Genomic DNA, 23802 nt, shown 5'->3' with positions numbered 1-23802 from the left:
CATCCACCGTCAAGGCCGTGAGTGGTGGCGCTGGCTAACACTTCAAGGTTTAGTTCTAGTAGATAAACATAAATACCCCAGAAAATGGACTGGAAAACGGCGCCGCAGTGGTGTTGAAAAACTTTTATTGATCTCAAAAGAGAAGCACATGGAGGCATGCATAAACCGGTCCTTAAGGGCCCGTCCCTTACATACGCTATGTGAGATTCCTAGCACGGCACCCTAGTGGCGTCGGTCGCTGCCCGGGCGCGGTCGACCAAGGCCCTTTGGGCCTGCAGGTCATAGCAGCGTGCATATCATGCAGCGCGTCATAGCAGGCACATCAGAGTGTTGGTATAGAGACGGAGTAGAAGTCGCTCCTCCGTCTTAGATAGTCCTTTACTCGGGCAAGGGTAAAGGCCATGGCCAGATTGATAATGAAGGACAATGTATTTGAAAGAATACGCGGCATTCAATTCGAGACCCTGATCTAGGAGGTCGAGAAAGACCCGCGCGGGCGGTGGCGTCGGCTGCCTCATTCCCCACGAGACCCATATGAGCAAGAGCCCATACTGTATTCCGGTGAGCGGGGACGGTCCCCTGCGTAGGTGCACTTTTGAAGTAGTCGGTAGGCTAAGTATGGAGCCCAGCCTTGCTCAACGTTCCGACAGGCCTCTCGCGAGTCGGAGATAATTGTTTAGGAGTCAGAGTGGGTATCAGCCACTGCAATGGCGACCTCCTCCGCATGAGTTTTGTCGCGGGCACCAAAAGTAAACCCGTTAACCGTTTTGGACTGGTGGAAGACTGCGGCCGTGTACCATCCCCCATGGTGGGAGCCGGAGGTGTCCCCGTAATAAGTGCCGGGTTTCGACCCATAATTGCGGCGCAGGGTTTCCGCCCGTGCCAGGCGGCGGCCACTAGGGTCCTCACGAGTCATGTTGTTAGGAAGAGGGCGTGCGTGGAGGGCGAATCGCCACTCGAAGGGAAGTCGTACTCGCTCTTCCATAAGGGTGGTGTGTTGGATGTGTTGTGTCAATTGGTAAGAGCATCGCACGCTTAATGCGAAGACGTGGGTTCGCGCACCATCTGTGGCCAGTTGTTTTTACAGCGAAGCTCTATATGGCTAGCCGATTCATCCGTACGTTCGTCTGTTGCCTGTACGGCGAAAAGTCCTCCAGCGCAACCCTATGCACATGCGCGAAAGAAGAAAGAGAAAGAGCGGCATGCGATTGGCGGCGCCAGTAGTTACATCGTTGTTCTCCGTCGCAGCCGAGCGCGCGGGCAGCAGTATACCTCCGGCTAGGGTGTCCTTAAGGGTGCCTCAATGACAGCGCCTCCGTTAAGGGTGGTGTAACGCTTTGTCCCTTATCGCGCCGCCGCTCTCCGGACGCGACGCCATTTTGGCTTTAAGTAGCTGCCGGTGGCCCGTGCAGCGTGTGCGGTCGGAAAACGCGCGGCGATTTTGTGATCTTACAAGATTTTCCGGCGCGGTTTTCGTAATTTCTCTGTGGCTGTGTTTCATTACATTTTTTTTTTTCTGTCAGCGGTCATGCGTGCTGTGTGCAGTTCGTCTCGCGGCGCGTTTCCATGGCTTGATCGTTCTCCCATGAGTGCGTGAGCAAGCAAACGAGGATGACTGGGTGCTGCATTCCGGGGTGCACCAGGTAATGGAGAAAAGGGCTGCGGACCTTCCGATTTCCTCGGGACCCCGAGAGAAGGAAGAAGTGGGAGGCTCAAGTGAAGCAAGATAAGTGGAAGGCTTCTGACACCTCGAAGATATGCGAAATATTTCATCAAAGCTTGTCATGTGCTATTTACCTATAAAAGAGTCGCCAGTCATTTTGTTGTCTTATTTCCAGCGGGTGCGCGGGCTCATGTGACCATTGTGCGCACAACGCGTCTCACTGCCTGTTCTCCGCGATGCTGCCAGCGTGTACGCGAACGATCGCGAATCTGTGCACTGGCCCGAAAGTTCGACGACGCGAAATTCTTTCAGCGTTCCAGTAAATAATCGAACAGATAGTGGTGAGCAGTGGTCGGCTAGGTGGTCTCGATATGACTCTATCCAGAGTGAATGTTAGTTATTGTGCATAATTAAGTGAGAATAACATTTAGGTTTAAGGATTTGTCTCGTTTACTATGTCTTCTTGCATGTGGGGTTTACTCATCGCGAATTATGCATCCGTGTTTGCATTTCTAGGTTCACTTCGAGCCAGACCAGCATGAAAACGGCAGGAAAGATGGGCGGCGGCTGTTGAAGCGTACTGCTGTTCCTGCTCTTTTTGATTTTAGACATAAGTAATGATTTCCTGTGAGTGCGTTGCCGCCAGTGTTATATACTACGCATGTTTTATTTGAAGGCCGACATTTGTCTTCATGCAGCGCAACCGAAGCGCAGGAAGCCTCCTTGAGGCCGGCGAATTCCTGCTAAAAATACAGATACTGATCCAGTGCATCCGAGAGATATTACGTCGCCTGGAAGTACATCCCCAAACGGTGAGGAGCCCGACATAGATCAACCTTGCGCTAGCGACAACACAGAAGAGGGTGAAGAGGAGCAACACTGTGACAGTATAGACGTAAACTTACCGTCAATCAGCGAAATGCGAAAAGCTTTACAAGAAATGGAGAAAAAAACACTAAACTTCAACGAAGCTTGTCGCTTGCTAACAACAACATGAGCACATCTAAGAGTCAAGAAGCAAAGCGGGAGACAAAGCTCTCTATGTTGACTGCTAACTTGAAGCACCTCAACGAGCACGAGTTCGCGGGATCGAATCCCGGCAACGGCGGCCGCATTTCGATGGGGGCGAAATGCGAAAAAACCCGTGTACTTAGATTTAGGTGCACGTTAAAGAACCCCAGGTGGTCGAAATTTCCGGAGTCCCCCACTACGGCGTGCCTCATAATCAGAAATTGGTTTTGGCACGTAAAACCCCATAATTAAATTAAATTATTTAGCACCTCAACGAAGATCAGAAGGCAGTTCTAGAGAGGCAGGGCAGAACATGGCGCGCGTGGAGCGTTCAGAGAGTGAAAAAGGCATTGCAACTCAATTTCACCTGTGGAAGTTCAGGTTACGATCTCCTTATTGAGCAAGGCCCTTCCATCCCGACGCACACTGCGTAGAAGATTACAACATCTGTCTTTTAAGTCTGGTGTGCTACATGAGATATTGCTGCAATGCAAACAAAAGTATCGTCAATAAAAGACATCGAAAAAGACTGTGTACTTTTTCTTGACGAGATGGAGATCCGAAGTGGAATAGGTCTTTACCGTGGCAATGATACCCTGCTTGGAATGACAACACTGGCTTCATGTGACGAGCCAGCCACGCATGCTCTTGTTTTCATGGTGGGTGGCGCAAACAGACGTTGGAAACAAGTTATTGCGTATCATTACACAGGCGCTTACGTCAATGGCGATCTGCTCAAGACTTTCGTATTTCATCTTATTAGGCTTCGTACAGAGATTCGCCTTCGTGTGCGATGCGTCACTTCCGACATGAGGAGCTCCAATCGCGCCATGTGGAGGTCACTGAGCTTATGTAGTTCTCGCAACGCTGTCACAGTGTCCAGCGTGTCACATCCTTTCAACAGCAACGAGACACTCTTTTTCATGCCAGATACCTGCCCATTTGCTGAAGAACGTGAGGGGCCTTGTCGTTCGTAAGGATCCGATGCACCTGAGTAGCGAGATAGTCTCACGGTTTAACTTACCGACAACTCGAGTACCAGTAGAACACGTTGAGGCGCTCTTGAACTTAGATAACGATCAGTTGCACGTTGCACCTAATTTAACAAATGTACATGTGTCAACTGGCCACTTTACAAAAATGAAGGTAGGAATAGCTGTGCAGTTATTTAGAGAGTCGCCTGCAGCTATTAGATACTATACTGAGCAGGGACTGCTACCTCCAACAACAATACACAGCTGAAACAACTGCGTCGTTTCTTGAATTAATGTCGAAGTGGTACTCCTCAATAACAGCTCACCACCTAGTTGTGGCTCATGAATCAAGACAAATACAGGGAGGCAATTTCAGTGCTAAACCTCGCCGTGGAAATCATCAACAGCCTAGGCATTAGTGTGAAGGAGTGGAAGCCATGCTAGGCAGGCGTCGTTATGTCGACAAATATAGTATTGCAGCTGCACCGTTTCCTCCTCAAGGAATGTGGGTACAAGTTTGTATTAATGGGCAGCTTTGTCCAGGACTGCCTGGAGAACTTGTTCTCTGTTGTAAGAATGCTGAAGCCAGTGCCAAGCGCGTGTGACTTGAAAAATGCCATAAAGATTCTTTCTATGAGCCAGTTCTTGAAAGTGCAGAAATCTACCGGTTATGACATCGATGACAGTGAGTATGGACATTGTTTCCACAGAATTTTGGCACGTACAGCAAGAAGACCCAGATGACATCAATGATTTTCAAGACCTAGAACCTCTGTCTCATATTGAACGCGACATTGTGGCCCACATAGCGGGAATTTCGGTTAAGCCCCTACTGTCGACAATAGCTTCCTGTACTGTCCGCACAGAGGCACTTACTGCAGCAGAAGTAGGAGAGGAGCATGCACTTGTGCAAATGAAAGGGTATGTGCACGGTAGCAGAAACCTAATCTATGTTAGTCGCGATGTACTGAGCCTTGCTGAGTGCTGGGAGAGTGCATTCAAAAAGTTTTCTGAGGAAAACGATATTTGCCGTTTGAAAAGCCCAATGAGAACTTTGACACACATCTTCGAAAATGAACACCTGCATTGTCGGTGCCCTGCAGTGACCACCCCAATCTGGCCAAAAGGCTGGTCGTGCGTTTCGTAACGTTAAGGTTGCCGGTTTTGCGCATCTATTTGCGTTGGCTGATGCAGCCTGATGATCCAAATGATGGGCATGACAGCAAGATAGTTGCTGGAACTAACTTGGAATAAAGTTCATTTTTCTAAGTGTATGTACATTTTGCACGCCGCCTGTTTGTAAACTTCGCTGAGTGCCTGAAGCAGCCGGTGCGCGATAAAACATTTAAACTGCCAGGCTGGCCTCAAATTTATGCTTATGCATTGAATCTCACTAGGTCATCATATATAGTGATTAGAAGTCAAAGACTGCATCGAAAGTGTGGCAAAGATGGATATTATAAGATATCGCTGTGAAACTGAAGCGCAGCGAGAACTGTGTGAGGCAATGTCGCTAACAAGTGTACACTGAGCGAGCAAACAAATCATGTGCCTAAATGATTCCAGGAAACTTACCGAAATGCTCACGGAACAGAGCATTCAGGTCATTTAGCATACAGCTTTGGCTACAAACTTTGCCACCCAACACAGTATTTAAATTGTGCCATCAACGGTGAAAATTCAATTAATGTTCTAACGCAATGAATGTTTTTCCTCGTAAGACGGCATCATGCTACTAGCATCGTCGATGTGCTTTGTACGATGGGATATGAAGTCTACATTTCGAGATGAACGCACAATTTAGCATGTGCCAGCAGTTTTCAGCTTCTGGGCATATCTGGTGAGGCCCTCTGCACCGATAGCGCGCCCGACACGCCAAATGCCAATTAAAACCAAAATGGCGGCGTCGCGGTGCTGTCACCATCCTGAACGGCGACGCGGGCGGCATCGAAGCACTCTATCTCCGAAATGGCGAGGTCACACGTCATACATACTCCGAGGGAGCAGACAGCCGGGAACAAGCTCATGCGGGCCGATGGTGCAGCACGGGCACAAGAACAAGCTCGTGCAGCCGAGCGCAAGCAGCCAGTAAATGCGTACCGAGGATCCGGCAGCCTACCAAGCCATCGTTTCATGAACCGTCGGGATTAACCGAGTGATAAATACCGGGGCCGCACGTTTCAGCTTGGCTGGTTAGCCATCTGTGCGGAGTGGTTGGGCCTCGATTTTGTTCATCCACTTTCATTTCCACCAATTTATCATTTCTTTAATTCAATTAATAAGTACACGTAATTTCCCCCATGCTGTCCTTGTTGCCTTCGATTGCTAGCTTTTTATGATATGACTAATAAAATTCGGGCCCTCGGTTTCCTTCCTTTTCATATATTGCCGCGACGCCTTCTGTGCTCAACCACGTTGACGATGAAGACGACGACCTCGTGTGTGTGCGAGGCGCTGCAGAAGAAGAGGCCTGGACTGAGCGCTTGCCCTAATTCTCTGAATTAAATACCGCTCTCCGCTCTTGTCTCCATTGAGCTGTGACACTGGTGGACGTGCTGGCTATCGCATCATCACCTCAAGATAGGGACGACTCCTGCGAGTAGCCCTGCATCCAGCCCTTCAAGACATCGTCCAGGCGTCGAGACACCTGTGCACCGCGCAAGACGCCGCCTGCAAGGTCAGTGCCCGGACTTCGGCCTCTTCCAAGGAACTTCGTCAGCGACCTCACCGACTCAGGAAATGGCGCTTGCAAGTCCAGCACAGGTGACTGTTCAAAACAATCTAGTCCCCACTAGCTTCCAAGGTGACACGTATGAAGACGCCGAAGACTGGCTGGACCAGTACGAACGCGTAGCTTAGGTCATTCAGTGGCGTCCGGACCAGAAGCTTTCCAATGTGTACTTCGCTCTTGAAGGTAGCGCAAGGACGTGGTTCCAAAACCGCGAGGCAGATTTGACAACGTGGAACGAATTTTGCCGTCGGCTACTTGACACCTTCGGAAGCACTGATCGCCGAGATAACGCACAACACCTTCTCGAGTTGCGCATTCAGAAGCGCAACGAAGGTGTTTCGGTGTTTGCCGCGGAGATGTCTCGTTTGTTTCGCGCGGATCCCAACATGCCTGATTCGAAGAAGCTGAGCCATCTCATGCGCGGCGTCAAAGAGCAGCTATTCGTTGGTCTCGTGCGTAACCCGCCTACAACAGTGGAAGAGTTCATTAAGGAAGCCACAGCAATCAAGCGGGCGCTGCAGCAGCGTTGCCGGCAATACGAACGCCTGACTAACGATGCGCCTGCAGGAGCCGCAGTACTGACAGTGACAGACGAGACCTCGCTGCGTGAACTAATAAGAGAAATTGTGCGCGAGGAGATTGCGAAGCCAACTGCAACACCGAAGGAGTTCACTGTTGCTTCGTTGGCTGAAGTTGTCCACTAAGAAATCCGGCAAGCATTTGCATCACCTGAGCCACTCCCTGAACCGTGTCCCGAGACACGCTTAGAGCCGCGCGCATACAGCAACGCCGACGCTGCTCATCGCCCGCTTTCTACCTGGCCAGTACAGCAGTACCACCAGCGGCCACCTATTACTGCCTGGATACAGAGGGAGCATTTCAGGCGACCCCAGCTTCGCAGGACCGACGTATGGCACACTGCTGATCGCGGAGCATTGTGTTTTCAATGTGGCGAACCAGGGCACATTTATCGTTTTTTCCCTCATCGCCAGCGTGGCATCCAGGAAATGTCACCTGCCACTCCGCGACAGTTCCCAGAGAGACATTGACGCTTCGACGACAGTGTCACTCGGGAACAAGGCAGCTCAGCTAATCTCCGGTCGCGCTCGCCGTCTCCGTAGCATTATTCTTCGCCGAACCGTCGCAGTTTCGGCGACGTGGTGAGAGGCCGCTCTCCAAGCCCACGGCGGGGAAACTGAAATCGGCGACCTCCGGGGGGAAGGTTGCAAGTTGGCGAACCGCCGAAAGTCCCCCAACATTACAGAGAAACGAGCAGAGCAACCCGGGGAAATGGAACGCCCACGAATGTGTGAGTGCCGACCTACTCTTCACGATTGATGGGCACTACGTGACAGCCTTAGTTGATCCTGGCGCATACTTTTCGATAATGATTGAGCAGTTGGCAGACCGGCTTAATACAGTCAAAATGCAATGGACGGGCCCTTATCTTCGAAATGCCGGGGGCCAGATAATTTCACCTACAGGAAAATGTACTGCACGACTCCAGATAGGAAATACAGCCTTTGTCGCCACTTTTATGATTTTAAAAGAGTGCTGCAGATCACTCATCCTTGGAATGGACTTCTTGCGGGAATACGGCGCCGTGGTTAACATACGGGACGGCGAGATAACCTTGTCAACTAGTACAGAGACGAGCCACGACGAAGAGCGCGAACGTACATCGTTACGTGTCGCCGACGACGACGTCTGCATACCACTGCTGTCATGCAGTCATGTATCCGTCAGTTGCGGAGAACAGTTTAACAAGGACGGTGTAGCCGAATAACTAACTCCACTTCTGTTCCATCAAGGTGTTGCCATCGCTCGCGGTATCGTCAGCCTAATCGGTGGTCGCACAGAGGTACTTCTGACAAATTTCACCAATGAACGCCGGCACATCAGTAAGGGCACCGCTGTGGCATACTTTGATGAAATTGGTCACGTTCAACACTGCTTTGCTGTAAAAGAGGAATCGACCACCGATATGATGCCACATGCACCTATCGTCGACTTTGACCCACGTTTAGCGCCGCAACGGAAACAAAGTCTCAGGGAACTGCTTGACGATGTTAAGTACTGCTTCTCTACAACGTGCCGAGTGCGTTAAACACCACTGACCAAACACCGCATCATTACGGAGGAAACAGCAATACCCATCCGACAGCATCCGTATTGCTTGGCTGAGAAAGAGCGTGAAGCAATACAGCAGCAAGTCAAGAAAATGCTAGAAGATGATGTCATCCAGCCGTCTAAAAGCCCTTGGGCGTCGCCCATGGTACTCGTTAAGAAGGATGGTAGCCTGCGGTTTTGTATCGATCATCGCAAGCTCAATCGGGTTACAAAACAAAATATGTGTATCCCTTACCACGCATCGACGATTCCCTCGACAGGTTACGGCATGCACGGTACTTCTCGTCGATGGATTTAAAAAGTGGATACTGGCAAAGAGAGGTCGATGAGCGGGATCGCGAAAAGACTGCTTTTGTAACGCCTCATGGGCTCTATGAATTCAAAGTTCTCCCCTTTGGTTTGTGTTACATCCCAGCCACGTTCCAAAGACTAATGGATACTGTTCTCTCAGACCTTAAGTGTAAGACTTCCTTAGTCTACCTAGACGATGTCATTGTTTATTCTGCCACATTTGATGAACACCTCAGACGGCTACGCTTGGTTCTTCAAACCATACGGTCCACTGGGCTTACCTTAAAACTTGAAAAGTGCCACTTTGGCTATGAAGAACTACAATTTGTGGGCCACGTAGTAAGACACGCAGGTGTCAGACCTGATCCTGAGAAAATCGCAGGCGTCGCAGTTTTCAAGGCCTACAGACAAAAAGGCAGTCAGACGCTTCCTGGGCCTATGCGCATATTACAGGCGATTTAGTGCGGGTTTTGCACGCATCGCTTCACCGCTCACCTGCTTAACCAGAGAAGATGTCACGTTTGTGTGGGGCGAGAAGCAGGAGACGGCATTTTACGAGTTGCAGCACCGTCTACAAACTCCGCCTGTTCTTGCCCACTTTGACGTGGATGCGCCGACAATGATCCACACCGATTCCAGCAACGTAGGTCTTGGCGCGCCCTTGTTCAGCGGCAAGACGGCGCTGAGCGAGTCATCGCTTAGGCGAGTAGAAGATTGTCACGTGCCGAGTCGAACTACGCCACCACACAGAAGGAATGCTTGGCTGTAGTATGGGCAGTTACCAAGTTGTGCCCGTACATACACGGCCGCCCATTTCAAGTTATAAGTGACCACCATCCTCCCTGTTGGTTGACCAACAAGAAAGATCCATCTGCACGTTTGGCACGCTGGAGCCTACGGCTTCAAGAATACGACATGACAGTGGTTTATAAATCGGGAAGGCAGCACCTAGACGCTGACTGCCTTTCCAGATCACCGATCGAGTCGTCAGGCGGAGATGATGACGAATCCGCAGGCTTTTTAGGAGTTGTTGATGCGGCCACCATCTCTCAACAACAGCAAGAGGACCAGGAGCTCGCGTCACTGATTAATGTCTCAGAAGGCCACACCACAAACAAGCCCAGATTGTTTTTAAAGCAGCTGTCATCATTCTGCCTACGCAACAGTGTTCTTTTTACGAGGAATTTATCTTCAACAGGGAAGAGATATCTACTAGTCGTCCCTAAAACTCTCCGCAATGAAATTTTGCAGGCCTGTCACAATGAAGCTACCTCAGGTCACTTAGGCTACACAAGAACATTAGCACAAATCAAAGAGAAGTATTACTGGCCACGGCTCGCAGCACAGGTGAAGCACCACGTTCGAATGTGCCTTGACTGTCAGTGACGAAAAGTGCCAACTACGAAACCTGCTGGAATATTACATCCCGTTCCAGTGCCGGAAACACCGTTTGCACAAATTGGGATGGACCTTTTCGGCCCATTCCCAATATCTGCTGCCGGAAATAAGTGGATCATAGTAGCGAAAGATTTCCTCACGCGATATGCCGAAACAAAGGCACTTCCTAGTAGCACAGCAGCCGAGGCCGCACAGTTCTTCATCGAAAACGTCGTCCTGAGGCACGGTGCTCCAGCGGTCATCGTAACCGACAGGGGAACCGCGTTTGCGAACTGTACTCACCCTCAGTAGCACGGCACACAGAAGGACGACAGCCTACCACCCGCAAAGCAATGGACTTACGGAGCGCCTCAACAAGACTCTCGTAGACATGCTGTGCATGTATGTCGATGTGGAACACAAGAACTGGGACCAAATATTACCCTACGTAACGTTTGCTTATAATACGGTTCGGCAAGAAACAACAAGAATGACGCCATATAGTCTCCTCCATGGTCGAGAAGTCACTACAATGCTGGATGCTATGCTTCCTCATGATTCCAGCACTTCGGAGACTGACGCCGCAGATCTTACAGAGCGCGCCGAAGAAGCAAGACAGCTTGCGCGCGTTCGCATAGCTAGCCAGCAAGACCGTGATGCCCGACGTTACAATCAACACCATCAATGCGTCGTCTACCAGCCCGGCCAAAGAATCTGGGTTTGGGCTCCAGTACGCCGCTGAGGCCTCGCGGAGAAACTTATGCGCTGATACTTCGGACCGTACAAGGTTCTACGACGCCTTAGCGAAATAAACTATGAAGTCGTTCCTGACAGCCCATCCTGCTCGAGGCGCCCACAGGACCTGCCTGAGACTGTGCACGTGGTGCGCATGAAACCTTATTTTTCTGAGTGACATGGACACTCTCTGGTTTGCTGGACACCGGATGCTACCCGCCGAGCATCGGGACGATGCTTCTTCTGGAGGGGGGCAAATGCCGCGACGCCTTCTGTGCGCAACCACGTTGACGATGAAGACGACGACCTCATGTGTGTGCGAGGCGCTACAGAAGAAGCCTGGACTGAGCGCTTGCCCTAATTCTCTCAATTAAATACAGCTCTCCGCTCTATAGAGAGAGAGAGAGAGATTGTACGGTTCTAAAGAACTTGCAATCTACGGGGGTACTGCCGACCTAAATGACACCCCGCCTTGCGTTCTTTGCTTGCCTGCTTGTTTTGTCTTTAATTCGTCACGAAATACAAGATAAACAATTTCACATGCTCGTCTGTGAATATATAGAAGGGCCCCGTGTGATAGCGACACAGAAACACATCTAGCCGACACGAACGGCTGCATGTTCTCTACGCTTTCACGAGCCTGAAAGTTGGCCTCTCCCCTTTTCGCATGCTTCGATATCCCTGTGTTGCGTGGCACACACCAGCGTTGCGATTAAGCCGTTGCCGCGGCGCCGCTCCGAAACAAGAATAAATAAAGGTAAAAAAAAATGCCGTACGGTATTTCGATCGCTTCGGCAGCTGTGCTCCGAGTCGCGGATGTGCTCATTACTAGACGTGCCATTCGGTGCACGCGTGGACGAGGTTGCGCGCTTTCTCCCTTGTCTGCGCGCTTATAAGCTGCGCACTACGCGTGTGGCGACCCCGTTTTACGCGGTCGTGATCGCGACGTTCGAGATGCGTGCCGTTGAAACCGGAGAGCATTATACACGAGCCCCGTTTGTCCTTCCTTCGCTTTTCGCGGGCCAGATTCCTCAAGGCGATGCCGTGGATAGATAGCTGCCTCGCAGTCCGCGTAAAGTGGGGACTTTATTCCACGCGGAGCACGAGACACGCGCATTTCGTAGAGTCGACGCAAACTGCGTTACGCAACCTGCTTTTTGCCTGTTTGCGGGGAACGTTTCACGGGTCTACAGCGTACTTACGCCCTGCGTTGCCCTTGTTGAGGCAGCAACATGCTACCTAAAGGGAAAACTAAACAGAAACATACTTTAAGCTGCAATAGCGTGTCCTACTTACAGAATACCAGAAAAAAGTGTAATTAAAAGAGAAGCGAATATTACGGTGAGAAGAAGATTGGTAAGTCATCGCGAAAACGAAATACGCCGCCTTGAAGATCCCGCAGCAGCTAGCCATGACGTCATGGATTTCGACTCCGGCCTAGTTAAAATTTTATCTGTAAAGATCGACCCTGATGCCGCACTGACGTAACGGCACTGTGGTTTCGGCGTGATTTTTTTTAAGAAGGTGCGTCTTTGGCTGTCATTTTATCTTAAAATGAACAGCACATCTTACCCCAAAGCCAACGAAAATAATGTTTCGAAATACTGTTTTCAATTAAATAAGTCTGCAATCCCAACTATGCCAGCCATAGCATGAGTGGCTGCGTGGTGTGCCAGTGAGTGCGCAATCTCCAGGCCCCGTTAAGCCCCCTGAATAAAGGTAATGACATTCTTTTATAATAGCCGTCGCAGCTCCTGCGTGCGAGGAGTCTGAGAGAAGGTGTGCGTCTCCCAAGTGAATGAGCGCCGTCACGTGGTATTTCTCGCGCCCTTTTTATGTTTTCTTCTTTGTCGCGTCGCGGCGCAGTCACCGCCATGACAGTTGACCGTCAGGTTGCTGCGCCGACGCATTTTCAAGAAATTTCGTAGGTTTTGGCTAAGCTTCTTGTCTACCAGCGTCATTGAAGGACACCGTTCTTCTTTTGTTCTATCTTAGCGATTGCTTTTAAGGGTACTGAAGGTGTAAAATGTACGAACAGAGCTTTGTCCTTTGTTCAAGGGGTACGGAGCTCAGGCATGGGTAAGCTTATGCACAGGTAGACATGGGCGAGGGTCGTTTTCTCGGTTCTCGTTCAGACTCTTTTTTCCCTGATTGCGCTGTCGTAATTAAGTGAATGAAGCTATGGAGTGCGCAAGCTGTCTGTAGTCATATATCTTGCTAAAACCGTAGCATGGGTTATTATTTCAAATCTGAGACTTTGGACCTTTGTCGGTCCATGCTTTTGTTACGCGCTGCAAATATATCTGGCGAGGAAAAGCTGTTCATGACAAGTATAACAGATTTTTATGAGCAGGCTTTATCGCCTTCACCGTCTCGGCAGAATAAATTGCTGCAATAAGCAGTGTTTTAAAGCAATTTTGTTGGCTCATACTGACTTGGAAACTGCGCCAAATATATATATGTATAAATTTACTTGACTCTTGCGTAACAAAAAAAAAGGCAAGCTGAGACGTGTAGAACATGTTTAGATGAATAAAAAAGTGATCATTCCGAACATGTGCCGCGTGCGTCAGCTTTGTTACAGTTTTTTTTTTTTTTTTTCGCGACCGACACTCAAGTATTCGCGTTTGTGCACCATGTGTTTCTATATACTGGTTGTCCCACATAACTTGAGCCAAAGTTTTAAAAATGAAAGGCACTCCGGATGCGAGTTGAACCGAATGCATAATGTTAGCACTGGCCTAGAGTTACTCAGGCTATTGTTTATTTCTCCCCGAGTAACGAATTATGCTTAATTAACCAACTTTTTAAGTATTGGCTGCAGACCCCAAGTGTGATGCGCAATGTCGTAGAGTACCTTCAGAAGCTTCTCAATAAATAGTTTTCAACGCGATATATCTCACGTAGTCCTTTTTCCAGCGTTCAAAAGAAAGCCCACGAAATATGAAAAAATACCATGTGACGGGGCACTTGCGCACTGTTATTGTGCTGCTCTCAAGCGTGCGATGGATGAACAAGATCGGCTGCAGCGAGAGTGGCCCACGAGAGGACGTTATGCCTGGTTTAGGTATCTGGGCATGCTACTCTTATCGCACGACCCACCGGTCACGACCGGCCGATCCGGTAATAACACGAGCTTCATCTTATCACGTGATCGGCTGATCAATGGCCAGTCACGGGATCGGTCGCAAAACCTGTTAACATTCGATCATCTTATGACGTTTAGCGCTTCTGCAGTGACAAGATGGACGGCGCTCACCCTATTTTATCACTGAAGGAGCGCTAAACGGAACAGGATCGGAATTTAATAGTCACGTTATCCCGGCCCTGGTCTTGAGCGCTATCCGCACTGCGACTCAAAACGGCCGCACTACACTCGAGCTCATCAATTCCGTGCAGAATGCAGCCAAGGCTTGTGTCAATCAAGCATTTGCGAGAGCCAGCAGCGTGCTCCGCAGAGGGGGCTCATCCAATGAGCACTGCTAATCATCCAACCATGCATTCATCAAAACTGAGATCTGCCACGGCCGTGTACACGTTCGAAAAGCCGACGTTCAATTTCGCCTCGCGCGATTGTCCAGGCTGCGCCGATATCGCTGCCAATCTAGTCCAATCGCACGAGGCGAAAGCGAACGTCGGCTTTTCGAACGCGTACAAGATAGCGGCCAGGCTGGGCGCAAGAAAGTCGAGATAGCGAGAAACGAGTGGCCGTGTTCGTCGTTTCTCTCTAATTACTCGTCTTTTTCGCGCACTTTTTCCTTAAGATGGGACCATGCATTCAGCCGGCGGACAAGCCGTTACGCGACTTGGCATCGCGTTCACTCTGCGAGGGCAGCAGAGAAAGCACGGCGCTGCCCATCCAGCGCATTGCATTCGTTATACTTGCCGGACGTTCGTGTACTTTTCTTAAATGGAACATTTCCACTGCAAAAACAGTTCGCAATGTGTGCGGGCAATAAAAGCGCGCTAGATTGCAGTGCCTGAGAAATAACATCCAATAAATTTATGGCAGTCAGTCTGCCTTCAACCTGTTGACGCACCTAATGCCGTTGCGAAAATTACCATCTTGAGTCTCTGGGACATGAGCGGCGTCGATGATAGCGATAACGGAGAGCTTTCAGAAAGCGCCCTCCTCGCGTCACCGTTCCGGTGCCTGCTTCTGCAAGCAGCGCTCCGAATGCCAAGTGTATCCTAACGTTTTCTATACCCATAAACCTTGGGGCAGAACTTTGCTGTATCGCCTTTAGTGCTCCGTCTATGTTGATTAACACATTTTGAGGGCGTTTCTCTTTCTTTTTGAGTGCAGGGGTCTTGTCCACGGTACTCCCAGACTAACGGAAACTAGCCGCATAGGCCAGTATTGTAATTGATCAAAGGATTGCTGCACCGATGAGCATGTTCGAGTGGCCAGATTATCCAACTGGAACTGAACCGAAAGGAACCGAAAGGTTACCATTTTTCCTCGCGAGAGCGAAACCGAAAGGAAAAAATAGATATTTTGGGTTCAGGTTGGCCACCTTTTCTGGAGATTTTCATCGATTCATTGCCTGCACCGGTGGCTCATCTATCCTACCTCCTTTGTTACACTGTTCCTCCCGTGATTTTTAATGTAGCAGAACCGTTAGTACCGTTTTTCACCGCATTGCGTCAGGGAGCAGGCTCGGTGGTGTGCTAATTTGCATCGCTTCCGACACGCGTGCAAAGTACTTCAGGCAGTAGAGAACATATATTTGTTGCTTGTCCCCCGTATGACTGTGAACGGTGAGCATTTATCTCTTTGTTAGCGCCAATTAACAATAGACCGTTCAGTGAAAAAGTGTTACTGGGCCATTGACCAGACATGACTGAAGTGACCCATCGAGGCTCGCATAGAATATTCAGTTAGCAGAGGCCTAGATTCAAGGCTGTGAACGGGCCCTTCGAATATGAACGTGTATGCTATATAAGCGCATCCTACTGCCTGTCCTCTTCATTACTCCTCAGTGCCCCTATTTTACGCCTCTTTCCTCTGAGCCGAGTAGCACATCGGATGACTCTCTGTGTTTGCTCAACATGCTCTCCTCCCTCTCCCTCAATAAAGCTTCGCTTCACATAGGTTCTAGTATTGAAGGATCTGCATAATTCTTTTGTAACTACGTGCGCGGCCTGAAGAGGCCTAATCTTTCAGTGTAGCTTACGTAGCAGCACCCAGTTCTTGTACGAAATAAATTTGTGCAGTTTTCCTGTAAATATTCTTTGGTTATGCCAATGAACTTGAACGGGTCCGAAGCGGTTTGAACCATTATTTTCTTTCGATCCGAATTTGAACCGTTTTCAGTGAAGCGAAACGAATACCGGGACGAAAAAAAAGTTTCGGTTCGACACTGTGCCAACGGCCGTCTTGGGCGTTCAGAAGCTTTGCCGCCGCAGAGGCCATTCTGAGCACGAGGCCGCGGGTGCCATTCCGGACGCGGCCGATTTTTGCTGGAATGCAAAATAGCGTCCGTGCGCCGTGCTTTGAGTGCACGTTAAAGAAAGCCCCAGTGGTCAGAATTATTCCGGAGCCTTCGGCATCCCTTATAACCGGCTGTGCATAAACTAGACGTGCAACGCCACAATTTTGCGCTTTGTTTTAACATGAGCCATCCTGTTGGCGCAACACGTGCACGGCAGATATTTTTTAATCGATATTTGCTGTTGAGTTGGTAAACACATAGTGGCGTACAAATAAGCAGTAGCAAGTTTATCGGTCTATTTTCTTTTTCTATAGGATGCTTTGCCTACATCCGGGTACGCCGCCACCAGCAATGTTGTCGCGGCTTTCTGAGGACGTGCGCAGTCGGGCAGACGTTAGCGCAGATGCTTGCGAAGGTGGTGCTGTGCAGCTACCGTAGAGGACAAGTGCATGTATACTTACGTTCGATTTGCCCGAATGTTGCGGAAATGCGTCATGTGCATTCAGGACAGCGTATACGGAAGCGCCGTGACTTTCCGCTCGAAGTGTAGTGATTTACTTCTCTCTTTTCTTGTTTGACGTATAGACAAATTAGGTCAGCCTTAATGAAGGAATGCCTTCGATAAGCAGGAAATACATGATTACAGCGCTAAATCGTATATTTTTTATTCGCAGATAAACAACGAAGGACCTAATAAAGAAACGACAAAGAATGAAAGCGTCCAACTCAAGAGATCACATAGAATTCCTTCAACTGTCAAAACTGATTAACAACGAGAAAGAAAGAGGTATTGGAAATTATAACCTGAGAAAGACTGAGGAAGCAGTAAAAATGGACGCAGCATGAAATCAGTGAGAAGGAAACTTGGCATAGGACAACCCAAGATGTATGCACTGAAAGATAAGCAGCGCAATATCATCAGCAATTTCGAAGATATAGTAAAAGCAGCGCAAGAATTCTGTGCTGACCTTTACAGCATAGAGCAGCCACGATACCTCCATTCGAAGTGGTAATGAGCAGGTTACAGAGGCTCCTTCTATAAATAGCAATGAAGTGAGAAAGGCCTTGCAAGACATGAAACGAGGAAAAGCGGCGGGGGAAGACGGACTACCTGTCCATGTAATCAAAGATGGAGGAGACTTCATGCTTCAAAAGCTTGCGGCCCTTTATAGGAAATGTCTCACGACTTCAAGAGTCCCAGAGAAGTGTAAGAATGCAAATATTAAACTAATCCAGAAAAAGGGAAAATTTAAATATTTCAAAAATTATAGGCCCATTAGCTTACTTCCAGTATTGCATTAGATATTGCATTAGGTAATTTCATTGGAAATTAAAATTAATTAGAATAAGGGCAACACTTCACTTCAGTCAACCAGAGAACTGGCAGCCTTCATGAAGGGATGCTGTGCAATGGATCACATCCGTGACATCAATCAAGTAATCGAGAAATCCGCAGAGTACAATCAGCGTGTGTATATGGCTTTCATAGATTACTAAAAGGCATTTGATTCAGTAGATATACCAGCATTCTTAGAGGCATTACGTAATCAAGCCGTACAGGAGGCTTACGTATATATCTTCGAAAATATCTACAGAGATTTCACAGCTACCTTAATTCTCCACAACAATAGTAGAAAGATACCTATAAAGAAAGAGGTCAGACAAGGAGATACGATTTCCCCAATGCTGTTCACTGCATGCTTGGAAGTATTCGAGCTATTAAACTGGGAGAGCTTAGGAACAAGGATCAACGGCAAATATGTCGGCAGCCTTCGGTTCCCAGATGACATTCTCTTGCTTACCAACACTGGGGACGCGGTACGACAAATGGCTGAGGACTTTTACAGAGAAAGTGTAAAGGGGGGTTGAATGTCATTATGCAGAAGACAAACACAATGTCCAATAGCCTGGCAAGTGAGCAAGAGTTCAAGATTGCCAGTAAGCCTCTACAGTCTGTGAAGGAGTACGTTTACTTAGGTCGATTACTCACAGGGGACCCTGATCATGAGAGTGAAACTTAAAGAAGGAGAAAAATGGGTTGGAGCGCATGCGGCAGAGATTGTCAGATCCTGACTGGAAGCTTACCACTATCATTGAAAAGAAAGGTGTACAATCAGTGCACTCTATCGGTGCTAAGATGTGGGGCAGAAACTTGGAGACTGACAATGAAGCTCGAAAACCAGTTAAGGACCGCGCGAAGAGCGATGGAACGAAGAATGTTAGGCGTAACGTTAAGAGGCAGGGAGAGAGCGGTGTGGATCAGAGAGCAAACGGGGATAGCCGATATTCTAATTGGCATTAAGAGAAAGAAATGGAGCTGAACAGGTCATGTAATGCGTTGGTTAGATAACCGCTGGATCATTATGTTTACAGAATGGGTGCCAAGAAGCGCAGTCGAGGACGGCAGGAGACTAGGTGGGGTGAAGAAATTAAGAAATTCGCAGGCGCTAATTGTAACTGGTTGGCGCAGGACAGGAATAATTGGACATCGCAGGGGGAGGCCTTCGTCCTGCAGTGGACATAAAATAGGCTGATGATGATAATGCTGATGAAGTGATGTCGATTGTCTCTCATCGGTTACGCCAAACTTTTTTGGTATGGGTGCTATAACACTGCAGCAATGCTTTCGTATGACCCTCCCTTACTTATTTCTTACGGACTCTTAAACTGAAAATAAATGTGGAAGTGTGAATCAGTTTGTCTGATGTGGTTAAAACGCGGCCAAGATTTCACAGTGCTCGTTCGGCCGAGTTTTGGATGCGTCTATTTGTTTTGCAGTACGGTGCGACAAATTGCGTGCTTAGCGTTAACTAATTAGACCATTCGGCCGCAGTTAAAGAGATGGGCTCGCCGGCAACGCCGAAGAGGCCCAACGGCTCTTTGACGCACATAGGAAGAGAAGAAAGAAAGAAAGAACTGATATGATACTGCGAACAAGCCTGGCACACGCTTAGTGTTACGCTCCACTCGTACGCCTTCGATCGCTCCTCCAGTCTTTACTCGCATTAGGCGATTGGGGCGCCAATACGCGTATATCTGAACATCGTGCTAAGGCGAGCAGCGGCAGGAGCCCACACTTTTTTGCGAAGCCGCCACAAGCTTTGCAAAACTTCCGAGGGTGCATGCAGAAGAGAAAGCGAACAAACAAACAAACAAACAAGAACGGAGCAACAAAAGCCTAACGATGAGCAAAAAGAAACGAAAGTTGCCAGTGACGGGGCCGCACGCTGCCACCTTCGCATGCCGGCCTACATGTCTCCCCTCTGCATGTGCTTATTTTCAGAGCAGTGCTGCTCTCGCCACAAGAGCGAGCCAAGTGCGCCGCCCCCACTGCTGTGCCGCTGGCCGACCCTTGCTTGCGCATGGGGGTGTAGTAGGTAGGCACGTCGCCGCGCACATCCGCGCCCAAAGGCTCCAAGGTTAGGCGAGTGTCGGCGTCAAGGGGGTGCGCGAGGCACATCGCTATATAAGGCCGAGTGGCGTGGGCCTCGCACACCGGGCGACCTTGGCGGGCGACGGTCGCGCTTGCGGCTTTGCGCGCGGCGATCTTCCCTCTCCGATGTGTTCCACGTCGCTGCGTGCAACGGCGCGGGAAGGCGGTTCTGCGGTGGCCCGCGTTGCACGTGGAATGGGAGAGCGCGTCCGTCCAGATCGATGCTAAAAAGTGTAAAACGATATGCTCCCTCTGTGCAGGCGAAAGCGTGCCTTTGCAACATCTCAGTTGCTCGTGTATGCATTGTTATAAAGGCAGCATAGATAAGAGGTAATCAACAGTCGTAGAGCGACGGTAACTTCAGGCTGTAACCGACATGTCGGCGCCTGTCTTCGCGAGGACAAAGTCCCGTCGTCGAAACATTGGCTCCGATCTGACACATCTCTTTTTTTCAATCACTGTTGGAAGTCTTCGTGTCAACCTCTGCTTTGTTTGGGGCGCAAATAAGAGCACAACCACGAGGTTCCCGATAGGCCACACCTGGCGGCAGACGCGCTCTGTCCTCCTACAGGCACTCGCATTTGCCAAGTCCTTGTCGTAGAGGACTGGGAAGCAAAGTCCACGAGCGCTTGCTGGCCCACGTGGGCAGAGTCGTGCGCCTGGTGCCACCTTATTTGGATCGTGTTGGAGATGCAAAGCCCTTTCGACAACTGCTCTTTCCAACTGATAAACGCGCCCTGTCTGGTCCCCTCTTCTGCCGTCTGTCTTTTCCTTCGCTGCATTTTTATGCTCTTGTTCTAGGAAGGTTAGAATGAAAGTGTCGTATTCAGTTGCGAGAAAGTAAACTCTTTTCCTCAAACAGATTACTGATTCTAAGGACAGCTAAAAAGTCTTGAGACACCGCCTCGAATCTAACGTAAAGAAACCTAAAGTTGAATTCGCTAAGCTTTTTGTTCCTAAGTGTTCTTTGCTGGTAGCCTTCCATAACCACGATTGGCTGAAATTTGCGCCTCCGAAAAATTCTAGCGTAAGAGCTATTTGTGAACATCGGCCCCGCTCTTTTCACCAGAAAATAATTCGGTGCTGTCGTACAGTGGTCGTGGCCCCCCTTTCAAGAGAAAGTAAGCAAATATTTTTTTTGAAACTATGAAAACTTAGCGTACACCGAGGCGTTACAGAACTTATTTGAATATTTAACCGTTTCCTCCTGCTTATTGCCTCATGCCTTATTTCTGGCAGTATTGCATCGCTCCTCAGCTTAACAAAGCAATTTCTAAAGATTCAGCAAGTATAGTCGATTCCACAAGGATGACGATCGATTGCGTTCATTGGCAAGTGTAGAACTCCTGTTTCCTAAAAACAGCTCTGCAATGGTTATGAAGAAGGAACATGGTTCACAAAATAGTTAGTGCCTGCTAAGTATATCGACTGGAACGTTTCGAAATATTCACGGGAATTTTTTTTATCTGCAAGGACAGTTTGATTACCACTGATTACGTCTATACGGACGTCCTGAAAAAATTCGGTGCTCTAATGACAACTGCAAGGCACTCTCACCCTCCGTGAGCTATATTTTGGCCTGTCGGAGAAATGCATCTTTAGTGCAGAAACTCACAGGTAAGTTTTCATCGATCCTATGTACAACAGCCATGCTTCCTGTTTGGCTAAATAAGTCATACATGACTAAAATCAACAAAGCCGACCAAAGCGGAGCGGATGCTCTAAGCAACGCCTTGAGGACACCGGCTTCGTCGCTTCTTCGTATGGGAGGAATAATGTTGGCAACTATTTGTAGCTGATCTCCCAGCTCTGCCGATTTACGTTGCAGTCCTAGCCTGCCTAGACCATGACACACACAAGAGCTTTTGTTGCGCATCGGGAAGATGTTGCAGGAGAAGCGCGGTGTTTTCGAACCTGGGCCTGTATTTTTGTAATGCCATTTCATGCGCTGCGCAGTGTGGTCGATACCAGAGATAACTACGGTGCGGCCATGTCTTTCTTGTTTATTAACTGTGCAATATAAGAAATTCAACCACTCAAAGGGCTCGATATCCCAAATCATAGCTGAGGAAGATAATCGAAAAAAAGAAATTTATAATTACCCAAAGTACTAAAAGTTGGCCGAGTTGGCAGGTAGAGTTGGTAGCAACAACAGACATATATGCATCAGTAGTTGCGCGCGCTGCAGTTTCATAAAAAAATTGCTAAACTATCTCAAAGCAAATCCTTGATTGAATATCAAAATACAACTGGCGTAAGTCCATAAATCACAGATAAAACAGTGTAAAAAAAAGGTTATAAGAGTACAGGAAGGACACACGCACGAACATGCCCGGGAGCATACATGAAATCAAGCACGCTCATTAACTTGGAGCATTTGAACCACTAACGATAGGCGAAAAGAATTGAAAATGGTACGCTCCAAAAATGCGGCTCCTGCCCCGTGCAGCCTTGTCTACCAGCGCCATGTAATAAAAGCCACTCGACTACCTCACGTTTTCACACGGCGGATGCGTATAGCGGGCGCGGCTGCGCACCACACGCGCCACCATGAGCGAGAGAGCCGCGCTGCAGCTCGCTTTGAATAGACTCGGCCACATATAAGCGGTCGTATGCGAAGCGCATACACAGGCGATGTGGACATGCGGCGGCTACTGGAGTTTCTCAAAGTACAGGCATAATGGTGCGCGTGCTTCTCTGCGCCTTCCGTCGGGACCAGTGGTGCCAAGAATCGTTTACGTGACGGGGACATCAAGGCGAGGAAGCCATCGTTAAAGATGGGCCGCCGAGCGGCTATTTTCACATTGCATAAATTTTGTGGCGATATCTGCAAGCCCGAATGACTCCAGCGTGGCACATCAGCGGTGGAAAGCTGCCATGGTCTAGTTGGTGTGGTTCCAATCACAGCGCTCATCCTGTGGTTTTCTTCGTGTTTTGTCTGTCGCGCTGTCACAGAGCGGTGGACATGAGCAAGGCTAGGCACGATCACACTTCCAGACCGCTCACGCAATCGTTCACCGCGGTGAGTTTTCACGCGAAAGAAGTCGTGAGGCTCGAGCGCGGACTGCGTTGCTTACGGCTCGACTGATCTCTGCAAACGTGATACGCTTCGTTCCAGCTCATTCTGACGGGTACTGTTAGTTTAGGGGTGAATAAGGTATGCGAACATCTGCTGCCACAGTACAATACAGGCTGCTCCTGGCGCGCTCACAGGCGCCATTTCTCTCTCTGCTATCTCTCGCAATTGGAGGTCGTACGCGAGATGCGAACGCCTGAGCTTGACGCGAATGCCCATTGTAAGGTAGACACCAGGATCAACGCCGTGTCTCGTTTCTGCACGCGCACAGAAGTTCGTGTGCAGCTTTTTTATAGCGCGACCTTTGGATCGCTGGTGCTGGCGCACCGTCCTCACGCTCTCTGTACAGTGCCTTCTGAAGCAATCTCCATTCAAATAGTGTAAGCGCGCACAGTGGGCTAAGTTTACGTAGTAATTAATAGCGCAGGTTGTGGAACTGACGCTAATCCAGCGTAATATTCTTGTGATTCATGGTAAGGTTTGTAACAGCGCATCCAAGACGAGGACAACAGAAGGAAGAAAACGACGGCACTGCACGACATATTCTTGTGGTGTAACAAAAAACCACAATGTAGGCCAGAAAGGATCAAGCCCGCGGGAGAACCACGAAGAAACCCCTTATTAGGTGAACTGAGGTCAACGAAGGGATAGCGACGCCCGCAACATCTGGGGACTCCTGCGAAAGCCTCGTTTATATAGCTGCCGGCTTAAAAGGATGCAGTCAATTTCATGTGTCCAAAGACGTGTGCGCACAGGTAGGAAGATGCAGCGACTGTCCGAAACGCTTTAGTAATCTTCCTGAAATAAGAAGGCCGTCCGCCTTAGTCAAATATAAGGTGGGCGAGAATGTACAGTTACGCGAGTTTGTTTGGCATTGCCATGTTCCAGCACAAGGACGGGGCAACCAAACAGGCAAGACAAGACAGTACTTTGCCTTGTCTTGTCT

General features: G+C 49.1%; 1 protein-coding gene across 3 annotated transcripts in view; it reads right to left on the bottom strand.

Annotated features, from left to right (window-relative positions):
- Window positions 1–23802, bottom strand: part of LOC126518633 (uncharacterized) — a 616165-nt gene that overhangs the window by 77137 nt on the left and 515226 nt on the right. The gene's annotated exons all lie outside the window — the stretch shown is intronic.

The sequence above is a fragment of the Dermacentor andersoni genome, chromosome 1, assembly GCF_023375885.2.
Source record: "Dermacentor andersoni chromosome 1, qqDerAnde1_hic_scaffold, whole genome shotgun sequence".
Classification (NCBI taxonomy): Eukaryota; Metazoa; Arthropoda; class Arachnida; order Ixodida; family Ixodidae; genus Dermacentor; species Dermacentor andersoni.
This window is presented reverse-complemented; position numbering and strand designations above follow the sequence as displayed.